Source organism: Astatotilapia calliptera, chromosome 11, assembly GCF_964374335.1.
Source record: "Astatotilapia calliptera chromosome 11, fAstCal68.1, whole genome shotgun sequence".
Lineage (NCBI taxonomy): Eukaryota > Metazoa > Chordata > Actinopteri > Cichliformes > Cichlidae > Astatotilapia > Astatotilapia calliptera.
In genome coordinates this window covers 20,573,518-20,586,620 of record NC_137432.1, presented here as the reverse complement: position 1 = coordinate 20,586,620, position 13,103 = coordinate 20,573,518, and the positions used below count along the sequence as shown (strand labels likewise).

Below are 13,103 nucleotides of genomic sequence, written 5' to 3'. Positions count from 1 at the left end.
CCACTACACTGAAATTTGCTGGAATTCCACTAGAGGGCGCTCTGGAGATAACCCTCAGTGAACAGGAGTTTGCTCATTGGCTCTGTGATAGACTGCAAGCTGGTCCACTGTCAGCAAGGCCACACAAAAGCCTGACTATTATTTTAATTCTTTCTGGTATAAATATCAATTAAACGTCAGAAATCAAAGCTAGAAAATACCAGCGTCTTTTAGTATTTATTAGAAGCTAACACTGTCATTCTGCTTATCCTGATTGGTCAGTTCAGGATTCATGGCTCTCACTCAGTGGTGAACCGAAACTACAACACATGTTCGGAGAGTATTTAGACAAAACAAAACTTAAGAGTGTTTCACAAAACAATTTTTTTTTTCTTTCTTTCTTTCTTTTTTTTTTTTTTTGCCACTAATGAAGGTTGACTGTAAGTGCTCCTGTGTGGCTGCTGCTTCTTGAAGCAAAAGGGTGTCTCTGGGAGTCCCTAATACTTCCACGGCTACAGCTCCATGAGGCCCTGCAGAGCGTCCCACATGAAATATGGAGTTCTGAGATTTCCTCTCCTCTTAAAGACTTTTGGATGGTTTGTCACTCAAGTCAGGCTAGGACATAGAGCATGTCATTTACTAACTAAAAGGTCAGTGGTTCAATCCCTGGCTTTTTGAAGTGGGCAAGATATTGAACCCCAAATTGGCCCTGTGTGTATGTAAAAAGCTTAATGGTGTAAAAGTGCTGCATGAATGTGTGATAAGGTATGGAAGCTTGTTTCTGTTACCAAGTTTGTTTATTTATTTAGTTAAAAATATTTTGGATAGAATATCAAAATTTCTACTTAATCAGAGATTGAAACAAACTTATCTCTTCCTGTCAGTTATTTATTTATTTGTTTGTTTGTTTGTTTGTTTTCGGTGGTAGAAAAGCTTCCATATTAAACTGTGAACATTTGTGCACATGACATTATTATTATTATTATTATTATTATTATTATTATTATATTGCATTATTAAAAACACTGTATTAAGTTCTTTGAATGCACAGTAAGAGTAAAATACTAAACAATAAATGGAAAATATTTTAAAAGACAAAAAGAAAAAGGAAACAGTTTTTGCCCTCCATATTGAACCTGCTGAACTTCAAACAGATGGTGACATCTGATTCAAATAAAGAAGAAATATCAGAGCCTCGTGTCTTCAACATGCACCTGTTTCAGGTATTTACGGAGGTCTGGTTGTTACTTTTGCTTCTCACGTGGTTGCTGCAAACGAATCTGCCATTTAAGTTGGCACTGGAAAAGTGCAAAATAGCATCATTGTTCTCACTTTCTTTTCCACTTTTGCTTTAATCCAACGATTGTTTAATGTATTGTGCATAAAAATGTTGGCATAATAGTTTCTTTGTGCAGCTTTTTAATTGCCAGCCTGGGCTCAGAGAAAGCTGCGTTCCCTTCTCCCTCCGTCAGGGATTTAGAGAAGGACCGAATCCGAGCTCAGGCTGAGACAAACAATGGCAGCTATGAAAGGCGAGGGGAGGGTCGCCCTAATGCAAATATCTACTTTGTACGCCTTGGAGAAGCGGGCAGCTCTAAACACTGACAACTACCAACTTCCATCCAAAGTTAGAGTTCAGTAGGCGCTGGGCCGTAAAAACGCTTCAGGGTTTTTGTTGTTGTTTTTTGGTATATTAAACGCACAAAGCTGCCGATAAAGTTCTTACATGGAGGTTTGGTCGATTCGGCAACAAATGGGAAACTTTGTCGGCGTGACCCGCTGGAGAGGAGACGATTTCTGGAGACAGGGCGCCACAGCATCACTGAAATGCCCCAAATGCACCTGCTGACGGACGAAATACGGAGGTAGGAAGTGTCCCCTTTCAACAAGTGCAGTATGACTAAATGCGGGAAAAGACCTCTTAAACACTTTAATCTGCCTTTTCGTGCATCAGCATTCCTTTGCATTGCTCACAACTACTTTCCATTTCTATTTACGAAGTTTCCGAGGCAAACTTTTTTGGGTGTTCTGCAGCTTTTTTCTCCCAATATACAACACTTTTGTTTGACCCACCTTTTTTTTCTGTGCGGCTTATTTAGTGCTGCTAAGCCTGTCTCAGGAAAACGTGATTATCCTCAAACCATCCATACGCTGGCTTTCATTCAAGACATGCATGAGAAAGGCTTTGCAGCACAATAGATCAGTGGGAGCCTGGCCCGTCTGCTTGTATAGACGTGGGGCAAGGGGAATTTCACTTGAATGTGGATATTGTTGGGTGTCCAGCAGCATTTTTGACATTAACATTTTTGAGAAATATAAAATTCCCACGTGTATGAGGGTCACTCTGGGTCACAGGAGCCATGGTAAATGTCTGGTACCATGTTACACCGTGAGCCCTGGATCGTATCTGGGGCCTGATTTTGCATCATCTTGCAGGGTGCAGTTTTCGCCAGAGGTGAGCAAAAAGTAATGGAGTGAACTGCTACTGTAAAATCCCAGCACATCCCCCAGAGAGACATCAAAGCGGACTCAACATGAGGCCTTTATCTGAACAATTGTTCCATTCTATCCTGCACCCCAACCCGGACAACCCCCCCACACCCCCTATTCCAAATTTCCACTTGATTAAGCCCTAAGCTGAGCACAGTTGAATCTGGAGGGAAAATGGTTCACTAATTCTGACTCTAAAGTCTGATACAAAGAGAAAAATTGTTCTCTCTGCTCTAAATTCAGCCAGGTTTAAAAAGTTGGCAGGATAATTTTCTTTTCTTTTCAGGCTGGGCTAAAAACTGTGCTGATAAATGCAGACAGATCACACCATGTGTTTGTTAATTATTATATCCATCTTAGGATGTTCAAATCTGTTGCCCAACACTGTTTAAGGCATTTGCAACCATATAATGCAGGTTGCATCTGACTGTGGATGGCATAAATGCATTTCCTGTGGAATAAAGGTTGAGACACAAAATTAGCATAATTTTTTAAATGTTTAAGTTGCACTTAATCCGACTGTAAGTGTAACAATGAAAAGTGGTCCCGCAATAGATGAACAATTGTGCTGCTGACTTGTTTTCAGGGACTCGTGTGAAAGTTAGTTCCACCAGAGTTCATGACCACAAAAAGCTATGGTAACTCATATGTCAGTGTCCCATTTTGCTTTTCTCTATGTTGCAAATAAGACAGTACAGCTTCAGTTCTTGATTTCTCACGTTGGGTTTTCCAGTATTTGCAAGCAATTATCTCTTTTGGTGAGAATAAGCAGAAACAGCCTCCAGGCCACTGTACACATTCTCTCGCTGGTGGTGAGGTTGCCAGGCAATGCGGGCCGCTGGATGAACGCTGCTTAGATGGCTCTTTCACTCTTGGAAGCTCCTCTCTCAATCTTTTTCTGTCTGGACACCCCCCACCTCTCCACTCAGCTTGTCTTTCCTTTTTTGCATACTAATAGATGAAGCAAAGGCTCATTATAAACCACTGGGCTGTCAAATGAATTATCAATAATATATCCCTTTGGTTTGGTTTATTAAAACAGAGAGTTTGTATGTAAGTATTACTGCTTGCTGCATTCACTGTTTTTACAGTGAAGAGAAGTCCACACTTCATATTTAAAATTCTAATGTGCTTTTTATTTACTGTACTATAGATAAGTAGGTCTTTCTCTGTGTGTTCGTATTCCACTAGAGGAGGGCAGTGCACAAAACTGTAAACTCGACAGCAGAGTGGTAAATCTGCTTTAACTGTTTCGTTCTAGCCTGTAAAATGTTAGTGAAACGTCTCCGAGGGCTTCAAGTGATTTTGCCTCAAACATCTTTCAAAAGCCACAAACTTCCAGGAGTCTATCGCCACCGTATCTGTAAACAGGAAGGAACCGTTATACTGACAGCAACTCACAAACAGACTGAGTGAGCCCTGAGTTTATGTAAGACAGGCGCTCTCAATTGCAAAAGGGGAAAAATGCAACAAAAACAAAACAAACATCCTTTTAATGAGCATGAAAGTTACAGTTTGTTTGTTTTTTTTACCTTTTTTCCATTATTTTGTAGTAAATAATTCCAAAACAGCTAATTATTGTTGTCTAAATGACAGTAGTCCTATATATTTGCCCAGAATACTATTGCCCTACATATTTTATGTACCAATCAGCATGGAGTTTACTTACAGCCTAATCTGTATATTAATCTGTATAGTAGAATAATATCCGGTTAAATGCACCAAAAAATAAATAAACGAGGCAATTAATTTAGAGAGTGCAACAGAATTTGATATTTCTACTTTATTTGCTTTTACATTTGTTTACCTTTTATTCTAAATTATCATCCATGTATTATATAGTATTTTACTCCTACTGTGCATTCAAAGCATTTTGCACTACAAACCAGTTTTTAATAATGTAATATAATTATAATAATGACATGTGTGCAAACCAGATACAGGATGTTCAGATGGGTTTCAGAAAGTATGAAACCTGACATTGTCCTTGAGGAGTTCCTCAATGACAAAGCTCCTCTTCCTGATAAGTCGTATCCTCAAGAGATGAGTATAATTAGAGCTATGGAAACAGGAAACACCTCTCCCTCCCTATCATTCTCTCTCCCCCCGTCAGTACCCCCTTGTCCCTCTCCTTGTCTTCCTCTCTCTTCCTCTGTCTCATTCTCTCGTTTCTTATGTGCATTTACTTGTACAAATTATCAGGTGTACAGTCAACATTCAGTGTATCCATAATGAGTCTTGTGATGGTTATCACTGTGTCTTACATCTTTTGAATTACTGGAAATGAGGCTGTGGCTTCTGTCTTAATTATTTTCTGCCTAAAAACCAATTAACGAGCTGCAGAGTCTGACTTTGGCTGGCCTTCGTCCAGGTTTGTTTTAAAGACTCACACTTGTTTTCATTTTCAAAGGACAGATGTTTTAATGATGTTACTGAAATATTCCCATGACTGACTAAAAAAATGCCCATTTATTTTAACCATCTGCCAAAAATCCCAGACGTGTTTAAATTGCAGTGATATGAAACTAGGAAGGAAGTTGTCACCACCCAGCGGCAAATGACGGACTATTTCTGGTTGTTATTTACTTGTCATGCTGTGGGAAACATAACAAATATGAGAAGTAAGTAGACATTTTTATTGTAGTCATATGCTGTCACATACCAAGTGGTAGTTCATAGACTGTGAGTATATGACCAAAAAGTTGTAAAAAATAGCATATTAACATATATATATATATATATATATATATATATATATATATATAGAACAGCACCACCAAGGCTGGAGACGGAGCAATACTGGAAGAGCATATGGGAGAAGGATGCAACCCATAACGGCAATGCTCAGTGGCTAGAGGATCTGAGGGCTGACCACAGCGACCTCCCTGAACAGGGTCCAGTAACCATCACAGTGGCAGATATCCAAGAAAGGGTCTCCAGTATGAAGAGTTGGACAGCACCAGGGCCCGACATGGTTCACGCCTACTGGCTGAAGAAGCTGACTGCACTCCACGAGCGTCTGGCAGCACAAATGAACCAGCTGCTAGTTAACGAGAGACACCCGGAATGGCTAACTGAAGGCCGGACGGTCCTGATCCCCAAGGACCCCAAGAAGGGACCGGTCCCCTCCAACTACCGACCAATAACCTGCCTCAGTACTACATGGAAGCTCCTGTCAGGCATCATATCGGCTAAGATGAACAGGCACATGGGTCAATACATGAGCGGGACACAGAAAGGAATTGGCAAGAATACCAGAGGCGCAAAACACCAGCTACTGGTAGACAGAACAATCAGCCGAGACTGCAAGACCAGACTGACCAACCTGTGCACTGCCTGGATTGATTACAAGAAGGCCTATGACTCAATGCCCCACAGCTGGATACTGGAATGCCTAGAATTGTACAAGATCAATGGGACCCTAAGAGCCTTCATCAGGAACTCAATGGGGATGTAGCGTACAACACTAGAGGCCAACTCCAAGCCCATAGCACAAGTCACCATCAAGTGCGGGATCTACCAAGGAGATGCTCTGTCCCCACTGCTGTTCTGCATAGGCCTGAACCCCCTCAGTGAGATCATTAACAAGACTGGCTACGGATACCGACTACAGAACGGAGCAGTTGTCAGCCACCTCCTGTACACGGATGACATCAAGCTGTATGCCAAGAGTGAACGAGACATCGATTCACTGATCCACACTACCAGGCTATACAGCAATGACATTGGAATGTCGTTCGGACTGGAGAAGTGTAGTCGGATGGTAACAAAGAGAGGGAAGGTAGTCAGAACTGAGGGGATTGAACTACCAGAAGGCAACATTGCAGACATAGAGGACAGTTACAAGTACTTGGGGATCCCACAGGCGAATGGGAACCATGAAGAGGCCGCTAGAAAAGCTGCAACCACCAAGTACCTGCAGAGGGTCAGGCAAGTCCTGAGGAGTCAGCTGAATGGTAAGAACAAGATCCGGGCCATCAACACGTACGCCCTGCCCGTGATCAGGTACCCTGCTGGGGTAATAGGCTGGCCAAAGGAGGAGATAGAAGCCACTGACATAAAGACAAGAAAGCTCCTTACCATGCATGGAGGGTTTCACCCCAAATCCAGCACCCTGAGGCTGTACGCTAAGCGGAAGGAAGGGGGCCGGGGACTGGTGAGTGTCAGCACCACAGTCCAGGATGAGACAACGAACATCCAAGAATACATTAGGAAGATGGCCCCAACTGACCGAGTGCTCAGTGAATACCTCAGGCAGCAGAAACCCAAGAAAGAGGAGGGAGACGTGGAACCATCATGGAAGGACAGGCCCCTGCACGGTATGTACCACCGGCAGATAGAGGAGGTGGCTGATATCCAGAAATCCTACCAGTGGCTGGACAAAGCTGGACTGAAAGACAGCACAGAGGCACTAATCATGGCAGCACAAGAACAAGCTCTGAGCACAAGATCCATAGAGGCTGGGGTCTATCACACCAGGCAAGACCCCAGGTGCAGGCTGTGTAAAGATGCCCCAGAGACAATCCAGCACATAACAGCAGGGTGCAAGATGCTAGCAGGCAAGGCATACATGGAACGCCATAACCAAGTGGCCGGCATAGTGTACAGGAACATCTGTGCCGAGTATAACCTGGAAGTCCCGAGGTCAAAATGGGAGATGCCCCCAAGGGTGGTGGAGAATGACCGAGCTAAGATCCTGTGGGACTTCCAGATACAGACGGACAAAATGGTGGTGGCTAACCAACCGGACATAGTGGTGGTAGACAAACAGAAGAAGATGGCCGTAGTGATCGATGTAGCGGTTCCGAATGACAGCAATATCAGGAAGAAGGAACACGAGAAGCTGGAGAAATACCAAGGGCTCAGAGAAGAGCTCGAGAGGATGTGGAGGGTGAAGGTAACGGTGGTCCCCGTGGTAATCGGAGCACTAGGTGCGGTGACTCCCAAGCTAGGCGAGTGGCTCCAGCAGATCCCAGGAACAACATCGGAGATCTCTGTCCAGAAGAGCGCAGTCCTGGGAACAGCTAAGATACTGCGCAGGACCCTCAAGCTCCCAGGCCTCTGGTAGAGGACCCGAGCTTGAAGGATAAACCGCCCGCAGGGGCGTGCTGGGTGTTGTATATATTCATTCAATGGGGATGTGGCGTACAACACTAGAGGCCAACTCCAAGCCCATAGCACAAGTCACCATCAAGTGCGGGATCTACCAAGGAGATGCTCTGTCCCCACTGCTGTTCTGCATAGGCCTGAACCCCCTCAGTGAGATCATTAACAAGACTGGCTACGGATACCGACTACGGAACGGAGCAGTTGTCAGCCACCTCCTGTACACGGATGACATCAAGCTGTATGCCAAGAGTGAACGAGACATCGATTCACTGATCCACACTACCAGGCTATACAGCAATGACATTGGAATGTCATTCGGACTGGAGAAGTGTAGTCGGATGGTAACAAAGAGAGGGAAGTTAGTCAGAACTGAGGGGATTGAACTACCAGAAGGCAACATTGCAGACATAGAGGACAGTTACAAGTACCTGGGGATCCCGCAGGCGAATGGGAACCATGAAGAGGCTGCTAGAAAAGCTGCAACCACCAAGGTGCGGTGACTCCCAAGCTAGGCGAGTAGCTCCAGCAGATCCCGGAAACAACATCGGAGATCTCTGTCCAGAAGAGCGCAGTCCTGGGAACAGCTAAGATACTGCGCAGGACCCTCAAGCTCCCAGGCCTCTGGTAGAGGACCCGAGCTTGAAGGATAAACCGCCCGCAGGGGCGTGCTGGGTGTTTTATTTATATATATATATATATATATATATATATATATATATATATATATATATATATATATATATATATATATATATATAGATATATATATAGATATATATATATATATAGATATATATATATATATAGATATATATATAGATATATATATAGATATAGATATATATATAGATATATATATATATAGATATATATATATATATATATATATATATATATATAGATATATATATATATATATATATATAGATATATATATATATATATATATATATATATATATATATATATATATATATATATATATATATATATATAGATATATATATATATATAGAGATAGATATATGGATATAGAGATAGATATATGGATATAGAGATATATAGATATAGATATATAGAGAGATATAGATATAGATATATGGATATAGATATAGATATATATAGAGATATATAGAGATATATATATATAGAGATATAGATATATATATATATAGATAGATAGATATACATATATAAAGAAGTCAATAAATATGTTAATATGCTATTACGCATACATAATAATATTAAAATACCAGTGATGGAGTATTATTTTCAGTAGATTATGTAAGTGCCTCATTTCTTTGACAATTTCCAGACATTTCTGCCATGATCCTGGTGACACAGTTTATATGTTAGGCCTCGTTGATAACAAAAAGAAATGCAAAAACAAACATACAGGGAAAAAGTACATTTAGGGAAATAGATAAATAGATATAAAGATGTAAATTCTAATTCAAAACATGGGAAATTTATATAGAAGGTTTTCCTGTATAGATGGTTTCATTATTGTTTTGAAGGAGTGTTAGCGACACATTAAGAAAAAAAACTTGTTCATTTTGAGAATTAAGTCAAAATGTTGTCATTTCAAGTCAATCTACTGCCACGGTTGCTAGAGACAACGCTTTATTTATTTAGTAATTTACTTTGGCAGTTTTGGGCCTCCATACAGATGGACTGGACTCCTAGTGATTTAGTTGTGGCGAATATTTTTCACTCCCTATTTGCAGGTTTTCTAAGGGAAGTGGTAGCACGGCCTCTAATTTCTGCGTCTTCCTCCAAAGATTAAAGACTCTGTGGAGACCAGGTGTAGAGTTCAGACCAAAGATTAGACATTCGTCATACTTGCCTTCTTCTAAGAGCACATAAACTATCTTGACGTATATCTTGCACTACACAAAGGGTACATATAAAGGGTATAGATTCAGTTTATAGAGTAAAGAAGCTACTTTTGAGACTGCATTAGCTCTTAACCCAGTTCCATCAGCCTAGCCTCTCGCTCAGGCTAGGCAGCACTTTTTATTGAATCAGGGGAGTGGCTTCCACCTTTTTCCTTCCTGGTGTGGAATGCACACCTGGAGGTGTTTGCTGAGTGGCTCAAGTAATCCATATAACAATGCAGGATGACATCTGTTGCCATCAAAAGGACTGGAGGCAGTTTGCACTCTGGCTGCATTATCTCTTTAGATCAGCAGGTCGGCAGTGCTGTTGATCTCTTCATTGGGACATTCACCTTTAACCCTTTATTTTAAACACTTTAGATTAGAGGTTTCCCGGGGTTTACATATGATCAGAGCCTTTTAAGTGGGTGAGAGATGTGACAAAAGGAGTGTCTGATTTAAGGAAACATACACAATAATATCACAAAAACAAAAATTAAAAGTATGGCATGAAAGACGGGCATCGGAAAGCACAGGTAGAGTATACTTATCTAGACGTTGTTAACATGCCAGACCAGTTCCTGTGCGTTCCCCTCACAGTGTACACACAGGAGGGAGATGGGTGCAGATAAAATGAATGGGTTACGCCCCGCTGAGGAATTGGGATGCCTGGGAGAGGGGGTGGGGGGTGGTGGGGGGTGGAGCTGGGAAACACTCTGCCTGGCTAATCTTAATATTGTGATTCTCGTCAGCCAACAAAACCGTGCATTTGATGTAACATGTCAGGTTCCTCTGGGACTTGGGGGCTGGTCCTCACCTCTGGTTAGACAGCCAGCTGCCAGCTCCTCAGAGTCCACAGAGCCAGAAACACCCACATGTGTTGTTGGACTTTAAGGGCAGAGAGCAAAAGAAGGTAAGTCCTGGTTTTTGTGGTGGATTTTTAGCATTAGGATTCAGTCTTGGGTTTACGAGTATATTTGTGTTTGTAAGTATTGACTGCTGTCCAATCTCTAAGGCATAGGATGCAATTTCTTCAAAAGACAAGTTAAATAAGTTAAAGTTTGTCATTGTTATTCGTCAACCAGTATTTTAGATAGAGGACAGGCAGTTAATGGTGATTAATTCTATATTTAATGTTTCATATTAAATCTTTTTGACTGTATGTACTGTTTAAACTCTTGTAGCATTGTATACGCTACAATAGTTTAAACAGTACATTGACAAATAAAGAATCTCAATCTTAATGTCAAGTTGTTGAGGGAAGTCTTTGTTTTTTTGGTCTACCAGACTAACAAGTAGCTGTGATTTAACAACAGGGATTACTTTATGTACCATTATTGCTTGCCGTACTGTATTTATTGTCCTCGGTACATTCAGTCTGGCTTAGTCTGTCTGCCTTGGCTCCTTGATGGTTTGAATTGTGGGAGCTGCTGCTGTAACTCGACCTTGCCTCCTCCAGCCACCTGTGCTCGCATGCTCAGGGAAAACACTGGCTTTTGTGTTGGAGTGAGACGTCTGCACAGCAGGGGGCTAAGGTACATTAGGGGGCTATGACAGGTGGCATACTCTCTTAATGTTTACTCTCTGTAAAGAGCACGAATATGGTGGGGATGTCGGCGCAACAGCTGCACCACACTGCCTTAAAGGTGGCGGTAAATCTTGATCCTAACTACGACATCAGCGGAATACAGCATTTATACAGGAGGTCTGAGGTTTTTAATGGGCATTTAAGATGCATGCTGACTTTGGTCTCGGTCTACATGCACTCTGGCATGGCAGAGGAAGCTGGGGGATGGCCTGGCAGTGTGACTGTTTGTGTAGCTATGTGCATTTGTATACAGAGGTAGTCAATCTGAAATGTCCAGCAGCCCAGTTGAGTCTATCTGCGAGAAGGGGAACGATTCAGGTCAGAGTTCCCGGGAACTGGAACAGTTTGAGAAAGGAGCGAAGGGGGCAATAGCTCAGGGTCTGTGAGGCTGGATGGTGATGTGATGTGAGTTCTCAAGGTTGTGTGAGGCGGACAGACGGAGAGTGATGACTCATTCACTTTGTCCTCTACATTTCCTGAATTCAAAAGCAGATCTGTAAGTATGAAACTTAATACAAAATGCTGTTGTGTTTCTGGATTGTTTTTGTGTAACGCTGAGACTTTTGCTGCAAGCAAGGGCTTTGGGCTAACAGTAACACACTAAGGCTGAGGCTGCAAAGACCAATCGATCAGCCAGTTGACTGGAAGGAGCTGATACGAACGTCGACTTTATAATAAAAATGTTCAGTTATGACAGAAGATTTACTGCTTTTCTTAAATAATCTTAAATTGTTGTGGAATGAATAAACAAGATATTAGCAGATATCAAATCACTGCTATTTGGCATTTTGAGAAGTTTAATAAACTCTGAGCTGTTTCAAAGATCTGCATTATTTTAAACTGATGCTGTGCGTTATGCTGTTGTAAAGATGTGTTGCCACAGTTGTTGCCGTCCTGACTTTATGAGGATGGAAAAAGGGTGAAGTTTTAAGATTTCATGACAGCTGTTGGTGGCCTGTGTGGTTTTGGTATGAAGTGAGGTAGGATCAAGGTGTCACATTCCACAGTTTGGTGTGTGTGTGTGTGTGTGTGTGTGTCTCTGTGTGTGCGATTTCATTACAATGGCCGCTCGTCTATCAGCAACAGGGCATGCACTTGAGTTACTTTTGACTTTTGCCTTATGTCGAGCGTTTGCGTGTGCACTTTGCCTGTGTGTGTTTATGCTCATCTAATGCAGAGCCATGAAAATATTTCAATCTTTATCCAAACATCTTCTGCGTTCACCCTCCCCTTAAATCTGTCTTCTGTTTTCATCTTTTCAAAAACTGTAAGATATGATGATGAAAAATGATGAAACTCCAGCTCTTGTGTCATCTTACTAATTTGCTCCCTTGATAGGTTTATCTGATTGCGTACCAACCCCTGGGACTGACCATATCTGCCTTTTCAGATCACATAAATGTAGTTTACCAGAAGCCTGCGTAAATAAGGCTATTTTAAAACCTGATGGTTGCCCACGGAAAAACAACAGGAAAAGTTTTATTTATGTAGTTGTGCAAACATGCACTACTGACTCGAACTTAACTGCTATCTTGATGTGAATCAAAACACTGTACATACAGGGAAATAGAGCTCACAGATGGATGTGCTGTTGTCTTTAGAATAAGGTCATCAGCACTGTGGAATAAATCACCCTGCATGTAAATATACATTTTGGCTGTAGAGTGCATTTTATTTATTGTTTATAGCAGTGCAGCAGGGCTGCATTGATGTCTCTTTTTGTGGCCACAGATGAGACATTTGTCCACAATCCCAAAAAGGATATGTATGAATGCAGAATGTAGACAGATGAAGTCTTCTCTATCGCATAATAAAAGACCTATAAAACTGTATGTATAAAAGCTAGATTCCAGGTCTCAAAAATGAAGCGAATGGAAAGGTGCATTAAACATGTATTATTCTCAAGGTCCAGCAGGGGGAGACTCTCAAAAAGGGCTGCAAAAAGACATCCTATTGCGCTGAAGTCTATGAAAAAGGATGCTATGTTTCCCTTTATTTATGGCCTCAGTACACAGTTTCATGACAAATTTATAGTGTCACTCACTATTTTCAAATCTTAA

General features: G+C 41.6%; 1 protein-coding gene across 2 annotated transcripts in view; it reads left to right on the top strand.

Annotated features, from left to right (window-relative positions):
- The first annotated feature begins 1,385 nt into the window (after positions 1-1,385).
- The window catches only part of plekhg4b (pleckstrin homology domain containing, family G (with RhoGef domain) member 4B), a 39,770-nt gene continuing 28,052 nt past the window's right edge, over positions 1,386-13,103 (top strand). Inside the window, exon 1 of one of the 2 annotated variants that reach the window (XM_080307969.1) lies at positions 1,386-1,844. The gene's annotated coding sequence lies outside the window, so the exon portion shown is untranslated. Of the gene's footprint in view, positions 1,845-10,212; positions 10,369-13,103 lie in introns of those variants that run through there. The other variant, XM_080307970.1, reaches the window with a different exon arrangement.